Source organism: Sciurus carolinensis, chromosome 11, assembly GCF_902686445.1.
Source record: "Sciurus carolinensis chromosome 11, mSciCar1.2, whole genome shotgun sequence".
Classification (NCBI taxonomy): domain Eukaryota; kingdom Metazoa; phylum Chordata; class Mammalia; order Rodentia; family Sciuridae; genus Sciurus; species Sciurus carolinensis.
Genome location: NC_062223.1, coordinates 50919186 through 50936183, shown reverse-complemented (window position 1 = coordinate 50936183; position 16998 = coordinate 50919186). Strand labels below are relative to the sequence as shown.

Genomic DNA, 16998 nt, shown 5'->3' with positions numbered 1-16998 from the left:
TTGAAGGTTTTTATAAAAAAAATTGTATTGGGTCTGATGAACTGCATTGTCTTTATTTTAAGTGACTATTCACTAAATATTTTTAAACAATTAAAAGTAACCCTGTACAAGTGATTTCCAGGTCTATTTTTTTTTTCTATACAGTCATATATTGGAGATCAGATGTGCCAGTTGTTGTGCTAATCACTTTGCCTATAGAAACTTATTTTAATCATTTTCCTTACATCTGAAGGATCAGATTCAGACATGATGAGGCAACCCAGAATGTCCCTTTTCTTTGTTGTGTTGACTTGTGAAACTCATTAGGACATTAGCATCAGCTACCCACAGTAAGGTACCAGTGATAAAGGCATCACTCACAGTAGAGTCCCTGAAGTGTCAGCACATGAGTCCTTCCAACTGAAGCTTGTGTTTCTAATTTGGGAATGCCTTCCTCCAGGGGATCTGACACATAAGGTGTTGTGTGTTCTGAAGGTCTTAGGATTTCATTTGCTGCCTCCTGACATCAGACAATGTGGCAGATATCACCCTTTGAATAGGCTGCGTTCCATCCTAACAGATGGCCATTAGCTCAGCCTACTGAAAAGCTTTCCTTTTCCATCTGGAAATAAGCAGGTTTAATGCTCCAAATCCTGAAAATTACAAGCAAGAAGTTCAGAAGGCTCTGAAAACAACATGTGACAACAAAATCTGGGACAGAAAACTTTCTCAACCACAAAAGATTTGCTTTTGATTTATCTTAACATTTTCACATTCAGAGATCATGAAACAAATGGCTGTTTTATATAAAGAAATAGGACTTGTCAGTACTAAGCTTAGTGGTTCCAAACTGGTTGCACAGCAAAATCATTTGGAAAAAGTGGTTAAATCTCAGGCATATAATTAAATCAGAATTGCTAGAATTAAAATCCAGGCATTATTGATTTTTTTTTAAAGTTTCCCAGGAGTTTCCAATGAGCAGTGAATTATGATTATCACTATGAATCACATTGTTTCCTAAACCTTTATTTATAAGGATCACCTTGGGATCTTTTAAAAATACAGATTATCATACAATAGGTCTGGTATAAAACCAATATTGCTGATAGCACACTGCTGTGAGCAGCAAGGGTACCAAGCAGAGTGGGTGGGCTGTCCTATCCAAAATAGACAGAGCTACCAGGGCCCTTTCTGTCGATTGGACAATATTTATTGTTGTTGGATCATAAAGAAGTTATTGGAGTGTTGAAATAATTAGAAAATAGTCCCTGCTCATCTTTTTTAGAGTCATAGCTTTGCACCAAAACCTACTAAAGAATTTCACCATAAATCTTTTTTTTTTTTTTCATGAAATCGGGAACTTAGACATTTAAATTTTCAACAGGAAGAAGTTTATTAACTGATAAAGCATTATAAATGAGTAGAAACAATGATTTTGCCCAACTGATTTTTGAGATATTACCTGTCATTGGTAAAAATTAGGTCCGTGGATATTTGAGATGTTTTTATGTCAATTAGAAGCTAGAAAGAAGTAGAATTTAAGGAGTGACTAATATATGCCACTAGGTTTGAATATATTCACCAGCAGTAAAGAACCCAGTCTGTCCTGGACATTATTGCATGTACCTAGCACACTATCTAATGCATAATTATTAAATAACCATGAGCTTTAATACTCTAGTCTGTTATCTATAAACTTTTATTTTTGAACTTAAATGGGTAAGTCCTATTTAATATCACATCCTTTCAACAACTACAGAGTGGGAGTACCTATTGTCTATTGGGCAAAGTTTCAGATCCTAGGAATACCGGTCTTTTTTATAAATATAAAATAATAGGAGAGAAATAGAATAATAAACAAGTTACCCAAAACATAAGATAAATTAGATTCTCATAAATACTATTTAAAAAGTATAATAGATTATAGGCATAGAGAATACTAACTGGGAGGAAGCAATTTTACCTAAGGTGGCCAAGAAAAGTCTCTCTTAATTAAGCAGAGGTCTGAATAATGACAAAGACTGTCATTGTGAAGAATTGGAGAAGTGTTCCAGGCAAAGATGACACCAAGAAAAAAGGCCCTGGAACAGGTGCTCCAGAGACTTCAGGAAGAAAATATGGGTGGGACCCAGGGCAAGTGTGGGAGACAAGATGGGAGAGGTAAGTGTGGACCATGAACATAAGGCTCCCTTCAGGAGAAGTTCCATTCTAATTGCAATAGGAAATCAGTGGAAATTTTAAGTAAAGCAGTATTATTATCTAATTTAACTTTTAAAATATGTGGCTTCTATGCAGGGAATAAATTATAGAGTAAAAGCAGACAGAATAAGTGAAAGTTTGTTGTAAATTTTTACCAATGACAGTTGTATATAAAACTTGATGAGTTCTGAGTCTAGGACAGCAGTGGGATGGAAATGAGAGATGGACAGAATCAGGATATCTTGTGAAGGCAGAGCTAAAAGGATCATTATCAGATTAGATATAGGAGCTGTTCCAGTTATCTCTTACTACATAAAGAAACTACACTAAGTGTGAAACCAAGATGATTTGTGAGTTACAAATTCTTTAATCCTTCTTACTGATAAGTAACATTTCATTATGTAAATAGATGTAAATATATTTATGTTTTTGTGGTAAATATATTTATGTTTTTGTGCTAAATACAAGTGTTACTCATTATATATACAAATGTTGCATATGCAAGATTTACATATCATACATTTACATACACAAATATTGTAGTCATCGTTGATAATCCATAGGGGATTGGTTCTGGGTCCCTGTTGACAACATAATCCATAAAGGCACAAATATGTAAAACGGCCTAGTATTTGCACATATCCTATGCACAACTTCCCTTATACCTTAAATCAGCTCTAGATTACTTATAACACCTAATACAAAGTAAGTAATATGTAAGTAGATGCTATACTGTATTATTCAGGGAATAATGATGAGGGAAAATGTACATGTTAATATGAGTGCAATTTTATCTTTGAATAATTTTGATTCATATTTTATTAAATATGTTATTGCAGAATCTGAAGACACAGAAAGCCAACGGTATTACATTTTACACTTATATTTAGTTAATAGATATTTGAGTCTTTGCACTTTTGAGGTATTATGAATAATGTGGCTATGAAAATTTGTGTTCAAGTTTTTGCATAACTGCAAATATTTAATTTTCTTAAATACACTCCTAGGAGTGGAATTGTTTAATCTTATGTAACTCCCTGTTTAATATTTTGGAAAACTGCCAAATTATTTTTCAAAACCACTGCATCCAGTTTTCATTTCTACCAGCAATGAATGGGAATCCAATTTCCCCATATTCTTGCTTATACTTGCTATTTTCTAACTTTTTGGTTAAAGTCCACTAGGAGATGATAAAATATTGTGGCTCTGGTTTTCATTTCCTTAATCACTAATTCCACTACACTTTGCAGATTCTTATTAGTCACTTATATATCTTCTTTGGAGATTTGTTTCTTAAAATTTTTGCCTGTTGTTATGGTTTAGATACGATGTGTCCACCAAAAGTTCATGCATGAGACAATGTAAGAAGGCTTAGAGGTGGAATGATTGGATTATGAAGTCTTAATCCAATCAGTGAATTGATCACCTGATAGGGATTAACTAAATGGGAACTGAAAGCAGTCGGGTGTGGCAGGACATGGGACATTGGGGGACATGGCTTTGGGGTATATATTTTGTAGCTGATCAGTGGAGATCTTTCTCTGCATCCTGGTGTGATGTCCTGAATCTCTTCCCTTTGCCACACTCTGTCCATGATGTTCTGCCTCACCTCAAGCCCCAAGGAACAGAGTTGGCTATCTATGGACGGAGATCTTGGAAACTGTGAACCCCCAAATAAACTTCCTCCTCTAAAATTGTTCCTGTCAGGTCTTTAAGTCACAGCAGCAAAAAAGTTAACTAAAACATCTGTTTTTCAATTGGGCTATTTGTCTTTTTCTTGTTGAATTATAATTGTTATTTATGTGAATAGTACATAACTCTCAACGGTCATGGTTTACAAATGTTTTCTCCCATTCTGTGCACTATGTTTTAACTTCCTGATGATGTGCTTTGAAATGAAGTTTTTAATTTTGTTGAAGTCAACATTAGCTAATCTCCTTTTGTCACTTTTGTGCTTTTAGTGTCATATGTAAGAGATTGTTGCCTAACCAAGATCACAAAAATGTATTCCAAGTTTTCTCCTAAATGTTATATAGCCATAGGGCTTATGTTCACCCCTGTGCTGTGGTGTAAGGAAGGGATCAACTGTCATTCTTTTAATGTATATATCCAGTTATTCAAATACTATTTTTAATAGATTATTCTTTCCCCATTGAATTGTCTTGACACTTTTATTGAATATTAATTGACCATTAAAATATGGATTTATACACTCTTATTTTTATACATCAATCTTTATGCCAGTACTACAGTGTCTTGAACACTATCGCTTTTTACTATAGCTTTACTGTTTTTTTTTTTTTTTCTTTTGCTACAGGTCTTTTTTTTATTATTATTCTAAACAAATGGGATACATGTTGTTTCTCTGTTTGTACATGGAGTCAAGGCATACCATTTGTGTAATCATAAATTTACATAGGGTAATGTTGTTTGATTCATTCGTTATTTTTTTTTCTTTTTTCCCTTCCCCCCCACCCCTCCCACCCCTCTTTTCCCTCTATACAGTCCTTCCTTCCTCCATTCTTACCACCCTCCTTATCCCAAACCCTAAACCTAACCCTAACCCTAATGCTAACCCCTCCTACCCCCCATTATATGTCCTCATCCGCTTATCAGCGAGATCATTCATCCTTTAGTTTTTTGAGATTGGCTTATCTCACTTAGCATATTCTCCAATTTCATCCATTTGCCTGCAAATGCCATAATTTTATCATTCTTCATGGCGGAGTAATATTCCATTGTATATATATGCCACAGTTTCTTTATCCATTCATCAACTGAAGGGCATCTAGGTTGGTTCCACAATCTGGCTATGGTGAATTGAGCAGCAATGAACATTGATGTGGCTGTATCTCTGTAGTATGCTGACAACTGGGATAGATTCAAACTAAAAAGCTTTCTCTCAGCAAAGGAAAACTATCAGTAATGTGAAGAGAGAGCCTACAGAGTGGGAGAATATCTTTGCCACTCATACTTCATATAGAGCGCTAATTTCCAGAATATATAAAGAACTCAAAAACCTCTACACCAAGAATACAAATAATCCAATCAACACATGGGCTAAGGAAATGAACAGACACTTCACAGAAGAAGATGTATAAACAATCAACAGATATATGAAAAAATGTTCAACATCTCTAGTAATAAGAGAAATGCAAATCAAAACTACCCTAAGATTCCATCTCACCCCAATTAGCATGGCGATTATCAAGAACACAAGCAACAATAGGTGTTGGTGAGAATGTGGGGAAAAAGGCACACTCATACATTGCTGGTGGGGTTGCAAATTAGTGCAGCCACTCTGGAAAGCAGTGTGGAGATTCCTCAGAAAGCTTGGAATGGAACCACCATTTGACCCAGCTATCCCACTCCTTGGCCTATACCCAAAGGACTTAAAATCAGCTTTACTAAGTTTTGATATCAGAAAGTGTGTCTGACAACTTGTGCTTATTGTTCAAGATTATTTTGTCTTTTTGGGGTCCCTTGTGTTTAAGAGTTTTATTTTAACTTGTAAATTTCTGCAACAACACGAATAACCAAAAAACAAAACAAAGAAAAAACAGCAAAGGAAATGCCCGCTAAAATATTGATAGAGATTGCATTTAAACTGGAGGTAAGTCAGGGAGTATTGCCATCTTCACAGCATTGTCTTCACATTCATGAGCATGAGATTTATTTCCATTTACTTAGAACTTCTTTAATTTCTTCCAACATGAAGTTTTCCAAGTACAAATTTAAAGATACAGGAAGATAATTCTTCTTTGGTTAAATTTATTGCTAAATATTATAAAATTGTTGATACCATTGTAAATGGAATTGCTTTCTTAATTCATTTTGAAATCATTTATTGCTACTGTGTGGAAATACAATTGATTTTTCAATATTATGTTTTAGAAATTTGCTGAACTTTTAATTATTTATAATAGGGTCAGTGCATTTTGTAGGATTTCATTTTACAAGGTTATATGATCTGCAAATGAGGGTAGTTTTATTACTCCCACTGAAAACATTTCATTTCTTTTTCTTCACTAATTTCACTGGTAAATGGAAGCCGTAATAATGGACATCTCTTCATTCTGAAAATATTTCATTTCTTTTTCTTGACTAATCTCACTGGTAAATTTAAATATTAATGTATATCTCTTCTTGTTCCTAATTTTATCTGAATAGCTTTCAGTCTTTCACCACCATGCATGTGCTAGCTGTGGGTTTTTCTAATTCTAATTTATTAGTATAGTTTGTTAGGAAAAATTATAAAACATGTAAAGTGATTTATATGTGTACCTGTTGTAATATTAATACAATTATACTGTTCATATTATGCACAGGTTGAGTACTCCTTGTCCAAAATGTTTGGGACCAGAAGGGTTTTGGTTTTAAGATTTTTTTCCAGATTTTAAAACATTGTGTTTGCATATACACAATGAATTGTTTTGAGAATTGTGTTTAAATTTTTCTAAGCACAAGTCTTCTTTATGTGTGTGTGTGTGTGTGTGTCTATATATACATATATATAAAATATAAATATATATGTATCATACACACATAACCTGAAGTTAATTTTAAACAATATTTTAGTGTGCCTGTCTTTTGACTGGTCTCATCACATGTAGTCACTGTGATATTTCCCACTTGTGGTATTATTTTGACACTTAAAATGTTTCAGATTTTGGACCATTTTAGATTTTTGAATTAAGGATGCTCAACCTGTAATATATTGATCAGACATTAAAACAACCTCTTTTTGTGTTATTTTACCAGAATTTTGTTGAGAATTTTTGCATCAATATTTATAAAAGAGTTTGGTTCCATTTTGTTGGGTTTTTGTTTTTGTTTAGTGCCAGGATAATACCAGTCTAATAGAATAGGTTGGAAAAGACTTGGAAGGATTAGAATTAAATTTACCTTAAATTTTCCATAGAATTTACCAATAGAGGCATTTTATTTAGACTTTAAGGAAGTTTTACAAATTATAGTCTCTTTACTTGTTTTATGAAATATTCAGATATCCTACTGTAATTTGAGCTAGTTTCAGTAGTGTATTCTGAGACTTTGTCCTTTACAAAGGCACCGAGAATTCTTATGCGTTTCTTGTAGATGTTTGAGAGAAGAATTATTAGTGACATACCATGCATATATTTTAACTGGAAAACTTAACACCTATCTCACTAAAGTATAAAAAACTACACTACTCTTATTTAGTTCACATAGAAAAAATAACCATTGATAGTTTTTTCCTTGATGGTCCCTGGTCCTTACTTGATTTGACTGGTAGACATACACACATAGACCAGAGCTAGAAGGATCTTAAAATATTGTAAAAGGATATCCATGCCATATATTAAAAATGCACTTTTCACTATTGTGAAATGTGAGAAAGTGAAATGAACAGATCAATGTGGTATCACACTAGGTTTGAAACTCTTCTCTGGCAGGAAACTACAGAAGGGTAGTAGAAATATCTATAAAGTTCTGAAGACTAGATATTTGTGCCATTGGTGTATCTGTAAGAATTGACTAAGAATCCTATATGCCTCTAGGAAAGTCCAGACTTTTGTGTCTACACATATAGCACAAGGATAGAAATAGGTGGACAAATGAATAGACCCCAGGGGGTGTTCTAAGAATCTTATGGTCTGTGAGTGTCAAGCAATGAATGTAAACCTTTCTCAAGATGTGTTGAAGTAGCGAGGCATGGTGGCTCTTTCCTGTAATTCCACTGGCTCGGGAGGCTGAGGCAAGAGAATCAAAAGTTCAAAGTCAGTCTCAGCAATTTAGTGAGGTCCTGAGCAGCTTAGTGATACCTGTCTCAAAATTTTAAAAATGTGGGAAAAAAAAAAAACAAGCTGGGGATATGGCTCCCTGGTTACATGCCCCTGGGTTCAACCTCTAGTACAAAAAAAAAAAAAAAAAATGTGCTGAAGTGTCATGGAGATACTGGAAGGTGCAGTAAATTTCATATGGCTTAATTCAAAAAAGAGGTCCTAGTATGACTAATTTTAAAACCGAAAAGCAAAAACTTGCTCCCTTATATTCATTATTTATTAGAAAAATAATACTTTAGGGAAAAAGTTTTGAAAATCTAATCATCTGCTTTAGTTCTTTATAAAGCAAAACTCGTATGACTACTATCAAGTCAATTTGGCCTGATTATTATTTATTCACTCTATTTTATAATAATGAGCAGAATTGTGTCCATCTAGAATTCTGCGGATAGACAATTTAAGTGACCTGAAACCGTATGATGTTAACAGGTTTCCTTAATGGTTGGTGGAAGTCATGCATCAACTCCCTTAGAAATAAATGTGTATGTGTTTAAATGCAAAAGTCCTGAATGTAAATTCAAGACATTCAGATCTTTAGTAAAAACAAAGATTGCCTTAAATATTTTATCATGGAGTTTAACACAATTTGCCTTGGAAATTTAGGCTATTTAAAATTAATTAAATTCTGAAATTTTGGCACCAACATTTAAATAAAAGAAAAAAAAATGAATATTGTATATAGTAAGAATGAAATTAACTATCTTTATAGTCCTTTGAATGTCATCATTCAGCTCTTCCTGACTCACGTCAATGACAAATCTATTCCCCTTAATGCAGGTTATGTTAATGGAACTAAGTTCCAAGAATGAATTACTTCCTAATTGCTGTATGACTTTTGACTCCATATTCAGTTCAGAAGGTTTTGAAAATTCTAGACTATAAATTGAGTGTAGAATTACTTAATAGCATGTCTTCTATTACATAAGCATAAAATCTCAATAAAAGCTTCCTGCATATTTTGTCAAAATGGGACTTTACCAAAGAGCAATTTGTTAGCTCAAATGTCACATAGTAGATTGTATTCCTTACTTTAAAAAATAATCACACACTATATTATGTGAGCAGTTGTTAAATAATGTCTTCTGTTCGTTAGTTTCAATAGAAAATACTGGTATAGGTGTAGGACAGAAACAATCTGTTGATTTTTCAAGAGTTATTTTTTTCTTTTTGTTACTTGCTCACAAGACTTTTCTAAGTATGAGGAGGCAAGGTGCTCAAGGACAATGGAACGTTCTCCCAGAACCTTAGATGATTGGTTTCAGAATTAAGGATAATCCCCTGCCCTTTGTTATCATTGCTTTAGGAAGGGGCACATTATCAGGTTTTAGCCAGTGACCTAAAAGGGCATGTGTGATTTCTATGAAATATTTCTATTCTTCACAAATATGCTGTTTTCCTTTCTTGCTTTCAAACATCAATATTGATGAATGGGAATGCTTACAATTGCTTGTGATCATGAAAGGGGATTTTGATCACCACTGATCAAAAGTCAGTGGAGAGCCTGAGTCATACATAATAAGATTGAATTGATGAACCAACTCTAAAACCACCTGCAGGTAAAATCACTATAAACTGTGGTCATTTACTAAAATCTCATTGATGTCATATTTTTATTACTTACACCCCAAAACATGTTGAGTGAGTCAGTATGAGTGTACCCAAATTTATTCTATCACTCTCCTCTCCAGTTCTGGTCCAAGATACACTAGACTAATTGCTTCTGAACATTTAAAAAAATTTTTTCACTTTATTCACATTTTATCCCCTAATATAAGGTGATACTAATAGAGATATATTTGTGTTACATTTGTAATATTTCACAAAGTACAACAGTGAGAAATTGATAAGCTTTGAAATTAGGCAGACTTGAACTTAAGTCCTGGGGTCATCATGTATGAACTACATTTTATGAAACAATTGACTTTACTTTTTTCAATCTGAGCTTCTTTATTAGTAAAATTGGTGTAATATTCATTGTGAACATGTTATTATGACTATAAATGGCTTGTACAGAACATAAAACACATTTGGCCCTCAATAAAATATCACTCTAATAATAGTATGAATAATTAACATTTATATAGCACTTCTTATCTTGCCATGTATCTTCATACACATTATTAGCTTTGGTTCTAATATTACCACAGTGAGTGTGGAATGATGGGGAACTGTGGTTCAGAGAGCAGGAAATAATCTCCAAAGTTGCGTAGTTTACTAATGGTAGAGCTCTGCCAGTATCCTATGAATCCTTTTCAAGGGACTTACCTCTTCCATACAGTTTAAATAATCAAAAGTCCTTCATTTCTATAAGGATCTGTGTGCTACGAAAATTCACGAGAGTAGCCCTAGAGTTAGCAGGCCGTAATCACTTGCATGTGCACCTGGCAGTCTTTCCCCACTAAGGATAAGATTTTATTTGTATAGCAACTCTGTGAATTAGGTATCTTATTTTATTGATTATATTCAAATTTTGAGTTTTGGCTTGTAAGTCAAGGGCCGATTCTCAAGGAAAACAGCCATTATCATTGCTGTATCAAAAAATGATAATGTTCACCACATACCCTGGGAGCTTGAAGTCCAATAAGAGCATGATGAAATCCACCCTTGTGGATCTGCAAAATACTTAGACATGTGGAAGGGACCTGAAATAGCAACTCAAACTGGTCCACACAATAGAAAATAGTGGGAACTCTTCAGACACTCACATGATTCATTCATTCATTCATTCATTCATTCATTCATTCATTTTATCATGCAATATAACCAGAGAGTGTATACTAAGCATAATCCCTTATCCTTCTTGTACATTCTACTTCTCCTCTCTGTGATCCATTTGGTATTTAGGCATACTAAAAGACTTTCAATCAAAGTGGGACAAAAATCTCTTAAGGAATCCATCACTGATGTCACCTTTCCTTAAGCCCAGGTGTCTCAAGCAAAAAGAGAAGTCATTCATGTATCCTTACTGACCCCAAACCTTAAAGTCCCACATTATCTTCTAAGAATAATGTTTAATATAATGAGTCAGACGTACTGTATGTTTTCAATCACAAACGTTCCACATCCTTACAGCAAAACTAGCTTTATTTTTACTGTAATAAAATATACATACATTATGGATTGCCTGAATAGTGATACATAATATATAAAATGATGCATATATGATTATAAATAATACAGCATGTATTAAATAATACATGTATGAATATAAAAGAGGAATGAACTAAAGTATGGACTCAATCTGACCAAAATCTGATGCTTATTTTTGATTTTCCACTTTGTCCATAGCCAAGTTGATGAACACTCATTTTGTTATTTATGGTATCTCTGAAATAAAGCATAATCAGTGACAATGAGATCAATCACATAAATTCCATTCTAGCTAATCATTGTAACTAGGCAAATCTCTTGATTTTTTTAATCATATCTGCATAAGCCAGATATTGGAAATATATTTCTAATTTATTTTAAGGCCTTGTATAATGCCCTATGGAGTAGTTTTAAGAATGATCAATTGAGCATCAATATTTGAAGGTAGGCAGTTTCACATGCAAAGCTTGATTGCTGAATCTTGAAGAGTCAGATGTAGCACTGACGGTGAGCAGAAGGCAAGACAATGAAATGAGGCTTAGCCAACAATGCTCTCTAGTTCACCAGTCCTTACTACCCATGTGGGTTATAAGGAAAAGGACAGCACAAAGCACAATAATGGTGAACATAGTGAGCCAGATGCACTTCCTTTTGTCACTTGCTGATATTCTTAACAAAACTATTTTATTTTGTATTATAATAAAAGTATACCTGTTATACATTTTAAATAATACATATGAATGTTAAAAAAGGGAATGTTTCATGCTTTCTGCTATACTTTTTCTTAAACTCCACCACTCCACATGGTTCACTCATTAATACTGCTTCTTTTTTTGCACTGAGGATTACCACTGAGCCAAACCCTCAGACCATTTTTATTTATTCATTTATTTATTTATTAAGACACGCTCTTGTTAAGTTGCTTAGAACCTCTCCAAGTTCCTGAGGACCTCGCTAAGTTGCTGAGGCTGGCCTTGAACTTGTGATCCTCCTGTGCTGGCCTCCGGAGCCACTGGGATTTCAGGTGTGCATCAACTCGCCCAGCTCAGTAATGCTTCTTGCATGGCCTTAGAAGAATTAGGATTAACCACTCTATACCTTCAGAATAAATAAGATTGGAACCCTGTATAATTTGATTTCTCCATATTCTTCAGCTTTCCCTTTCATCTCTCTAATCCTCCATCAGTCTGTATCAGATGTCTGGAATTACCAAGGTTTCTCCAAGAGTCTGGTCTATTTCCTACTTTCGTGCCCTGAAGTGGTCTTCCTGAATTCCCCTACACCAACTCACACCTTGTAAATCTGAAGAACTTTTCATTATTTAAGACATCCCCTTCTCAATCCAACTGTGACCCAAAACTCCCAGTTCCTCTAGATTCACTCTTTCCACAACCTCCTCTGATCTAAGCAAAAAAACAACTTCCTCTGCTTTATCCCTGGGCTCCTGGTATATGATTTATAAGTGGTTCCTACTTAACTATACATTAATGAATAATTTACATAAATATCTGAAATCTTGAGATGAACATGTTGTCTTACAATTTTTCTCCCAAGCACCAAGCATGGGGCGTAAAACACAGTAGGTACTTAATACTAATTTTTTTAGCTTATGAATTAACTTAATGAAGAACACACTGTGTTTTTTACCTGTGGAATAACTGTACTTTATGAAATTTAAAGAAATTTTAAAATATCCTTTTTAAGTGGGAAGATGAGTAAGATATCAAAGAACTTGACACTTTTATTAAATTTAAAAATTTTATCTCAAACATTGGATATTTTATACTATTATATACCATATAATTTTAGGATTAAAACATTGCCCCTGGAAAACTCATTTGATTGGAAGGCAATAACATTGAGCCACCCTCACCTTAATCCAAACTCCCTAATGGTTACAATTAGTATCTATTATAAAAAAAGATGTTCCAAAAGGGAAATAATTCTTCTAAATTGACACAGGCTGTTAAAGAAACATTCTTGAGAGTTTCTACCTCACATCCTAAAATAAACAAACAATTAAATAAAAAGATATATGGATCTAAACAAATTAGCAATACTTTCAAAAGATTGCTGAAAAATACAGAATAAACACAAGAAAAGTGGTCAATACTACCTATGCTTTTTTCTCTCACCCTGTCATTTCAATGCACACCTTTAATCTTGAATGATTTTTCAAAACATGTTTGCTATTCTTTGTACCTGGAACCATTGCTAGGAAATCATGAGGTACAATGCTTCTGTAGCTTTTGTCTCCCAAAAGAATCAGCTTTAATCTAGAGTAAGTCTGAGAATTCCATTTATAGTTTCATTGATGTAGATGTTCTTGTTCTCACTGTTTGATTTTGTAATATATGAAAAATTTACAAAAAGGCAGAGATCATTTTATAGAAAGATGTGGATGTAGAATTTTTTACACTAAAAGACATATTAAAGATTACCTGAGCATTTTGAAGATGGGGAAACTGAACCAGAGGAAAGAAAAGGCAACTTTCCAGAGATCTACTTGCATGTCCGTGTGCTTTTCATATGATTTTTTCATTGAATAATTTTTTTTATTTCTCAAAATAGATGGTTCCCTTTATATATATATATATATATATATATATATATATATATATATATATACATAAATACTTTTAAACATAAATACTCAAATCAGAAGAATTGGATGAGCAAATAAATTCAGGAAACCAGATAAATTCAGGAAACCAAAAACATGGAAGAAAAGGTCACCAGATTTTACATAGGATCATCTGAAGTTCTCTGGCCATTCGACTTCATATATTATTCAAAATATTCTATTTCACATGGTCCACAAGGTCTTCTTCTGGAACTCTGAAGTAATCAATAGCCATACTTGTCATTAAGATGGGTTCTGCCATCTCCACTTTGGCCTTCAGGTGGGACCCACACACAGTAGTCTGGGTCATCTTCAGGATATTTGGAAGAAAGTATGGGAGGAAACTTGCCTGGACCAGGAGCTTTCTTTTTCTTTAATTCATCTGTGCTTTTCTCATATTCATTCTCTGGTGCTGATGGTTCTTTGCATGATGAAGATGTTTCATTAATCTCTTGATAATCTTCATTCTGTTCCATGTGGCTGACTTGAGACATGTTTTCATGGCTTTTGTTTCTTCAGAATGTGAGATCTGTGGGAGCGCTCATTTCCTGCACTTCTGTTTCTGGCTCTAACCCCTGTGGCAGCCTGCTGCTTACATCCTCCATTTTCTCTTCATGATCCTCCTTTTCTTTTTCTTCTTCTTCGTCCTCTTCTTCCTCCTCTCTTCTACTTCAGGTTCATCATTCATTCTCATTAGAGCTGGAGGAAGTTCTGGACGCTTGTGGGGCAACTTCCCTACTGTTCCAGTTTTTAACTTGAATTTGCTTCCTCCTTTCATGGCACCAAAGAGAGGCAATGTAAGTTTCTTAGCTTTGTTTTCTGTATCTGTAGTCTGACTTTCAGTCTTTTTTAGCTCTGGAATCTCTGCTGGCTTTACAATTTTTATTAACCCTTTAAGCCTCTGTTGTTCTTTCCTCAGTTCAAAAGTTCTTAGATGAAGTTTCTTCCTGGACACACCATCTAATGCGCTCCCTGATTTCATTTCTGACATGAATGCATCTAAAGAATCCTGAGATGGGGATTCTGACAGAGCTTTGCTTGAGGACTTGAGCCTCTCAGAAATTTCAGAAAGTTCCCTTTCAGCATCATTTAACTTTGCAACCAGTGATTCAAAGGTCTCTGGCTTCTCATCAATCTTCCCAGCCTTCTTCATTCTGTCAAGACGCTTCTTCTCCACTAGACCAGTGTGATCAAGGAATGTATCATCATCACTATCATAAAAGTCTTCATCTTCCCAGTTCTTGGCTTTCCTTTTCCGAGACACTGGGATTGCTGCGACAGGAAGCAAAGTATCAAGGATCCGGCAAGCTTCCAGTGAGCACTGAATCATTGCTTCTTTTTTCTTTCCTGAGTGAATGTCCTCAGCCACCAGTTGTTTCCCAGTTGAATCATCCACAGGTAATCTCACCCTTCAGAGCCAAGTGCTATGTCCCTGTTCATCATATTCTAATTCTTCTCCTTCTGGGTCAAAGAAACCTTGGAGAGCCTTTTTTGGATCCTTTATATAAAAGGCTTCCCTTTCCTGCTGAAACTCTAAGACAATGGGATTCTCGTCTGCCTCATCCTCTACAGCATCCATCTTCTCCCATTCCCCAGGTACAACCCATTTCATCATCTTGGCCACTAGCATTCCTCTTCCTTTCTGTGTTATCCAGTTCCTCTTCTTCATCAGAATCTTCTAGCATCTTCTTCTCCAACAACATTTGTTGCTGCTTGCGTAGTTCTTTCAACTGTGTTACTGTTAACTCAGATTCTGCCTTTTCGTCTTCTTCTGGTCCCTGCAGAATAGAGGCGGGTGCTACCACCAAAGCAGAAAACGTGTCCGACGTGGACTCGACAATAGGTGCGAGGAGGGATTCGAGTTTTGTTGAGGAATGTGCCATGGGTACTTCCCAGATCGTAGAGGTAGAAGCCTTGCCCGCGGCCTTCGCATTCTCCGCCCGGGTCGGAAGCCCTCTTCGGGGTGTGCGGGACTAGCGGTCAGAGCCTTACTCCGCACTGCCGGGGTCGCCGTCAGGCTGGCTTCTTAAAGTCGCCACTCCGTTCTTGGCGACACTGGAGGATCTGACAGAGAGGGAATATCTGCCATCCTTAACCGGGTGCAATGTCTCATTGAATATTTTATCTGTGAAACTTTTATGAGAAGATCATTATGAATACCAATTTATAGGTGAGGAAACCAGCCCTAAAAGTGATTTAATAATTCACCCAAATGACATATTATTGCCTCCTTATCATGTTCCCAAGCATTTGATGCACTTCAGTGTGAGACTATATATTTGGCGAAGGAGGCTGGGAGATGATGCTGTGTTTTTGATCAGAAAAGAGAGGAGTAATGGGAGCTGAAACAATAGCACTGTAAAGTGGGCCCCTGGAAATAAAATGTGTTAAAAAGACTATTATCCTTCCCTACCCACCCCTCTTATTGTGATTTACCTTCCCCATATCAGAAAAAAATTCAACGTTTGGTTTTTTTGGGTTTGGCTTATATCAGTTAGCATGATACTCTCCAATTCCATCCGTTTACCAGTAAATGCTAGAATTTCATTCTTCTTTAAAACTGAGTAATATTCCATCATATATATGTATGTATATATATTTATATGTGTATATATATATATATATGCAAATTTTCTTTATCCTTTCACCTAGGTTGGTTCCATAGTTTAGCTATTGTGAATTGAGCTGCTATAAACATTAATGTGACTGTGTCAATGTAGTGTGTTGATTTTTAAGTCCTTTGGGTGCATGACCAATGTGATCCTGCAATATGTATAATCAGAAAAATGAGAGATTACACTCCATTTATGTATGATCTACCAAATGGATAAATGTATATTACTGTCATGTACAAACTAGAACAAATAAAATTTTTTTAAAAATTTAGAGACTATTATCCATGATTTGGAAAATTATAGTTTATACCCTTTCCTTGGAGGGTCATAAACTGATCCAGTCTGAAAACACAATGATGCTTTAATATTCTTATAAAGATTTCCACATAAATTTATAAAACTGATAGCCATTGAACTATTCTGAAACCTGTATGTGTTTACCATTTATCTGTACCTGCCACTATACTGGTATTATATATAACATGTTCTCACCAAGTTTTATTTTACTTTATTTTATTTATTTTAATTAACAAACAAAAAGCATACATACATGTCACATACCATTTGTTGTTCTAGAATATGTATGCATTGTGGATTTGAATAAGTCAAATAATAGCATACTTTTAAATATTATGATTGTCATTAGTATTGTAATTTTCATTACCAG

The 16998-nt window shown here is 34.6% G+C and overlaps 1 protein-coding gene and 1 pseudogene across 1 annotated transcript in view; one reads left to right on the top strand and one right to left on the bottom strand.

Moving 5' to 3' along the window:
- Ano3 (anoctamin 3) overlaps positions 1-16998 on the top strand; it is a 441314-nt gene that overhangs the window by 86831 nt on the left and 337485 nt on the right. The gene's annotated exons all lie outside the window — the stretch shown is intronic.
- On the bottom strand, positions 13923-16161 carry LOC124958344 (kanadaptin-like; annotated as a pseudogene).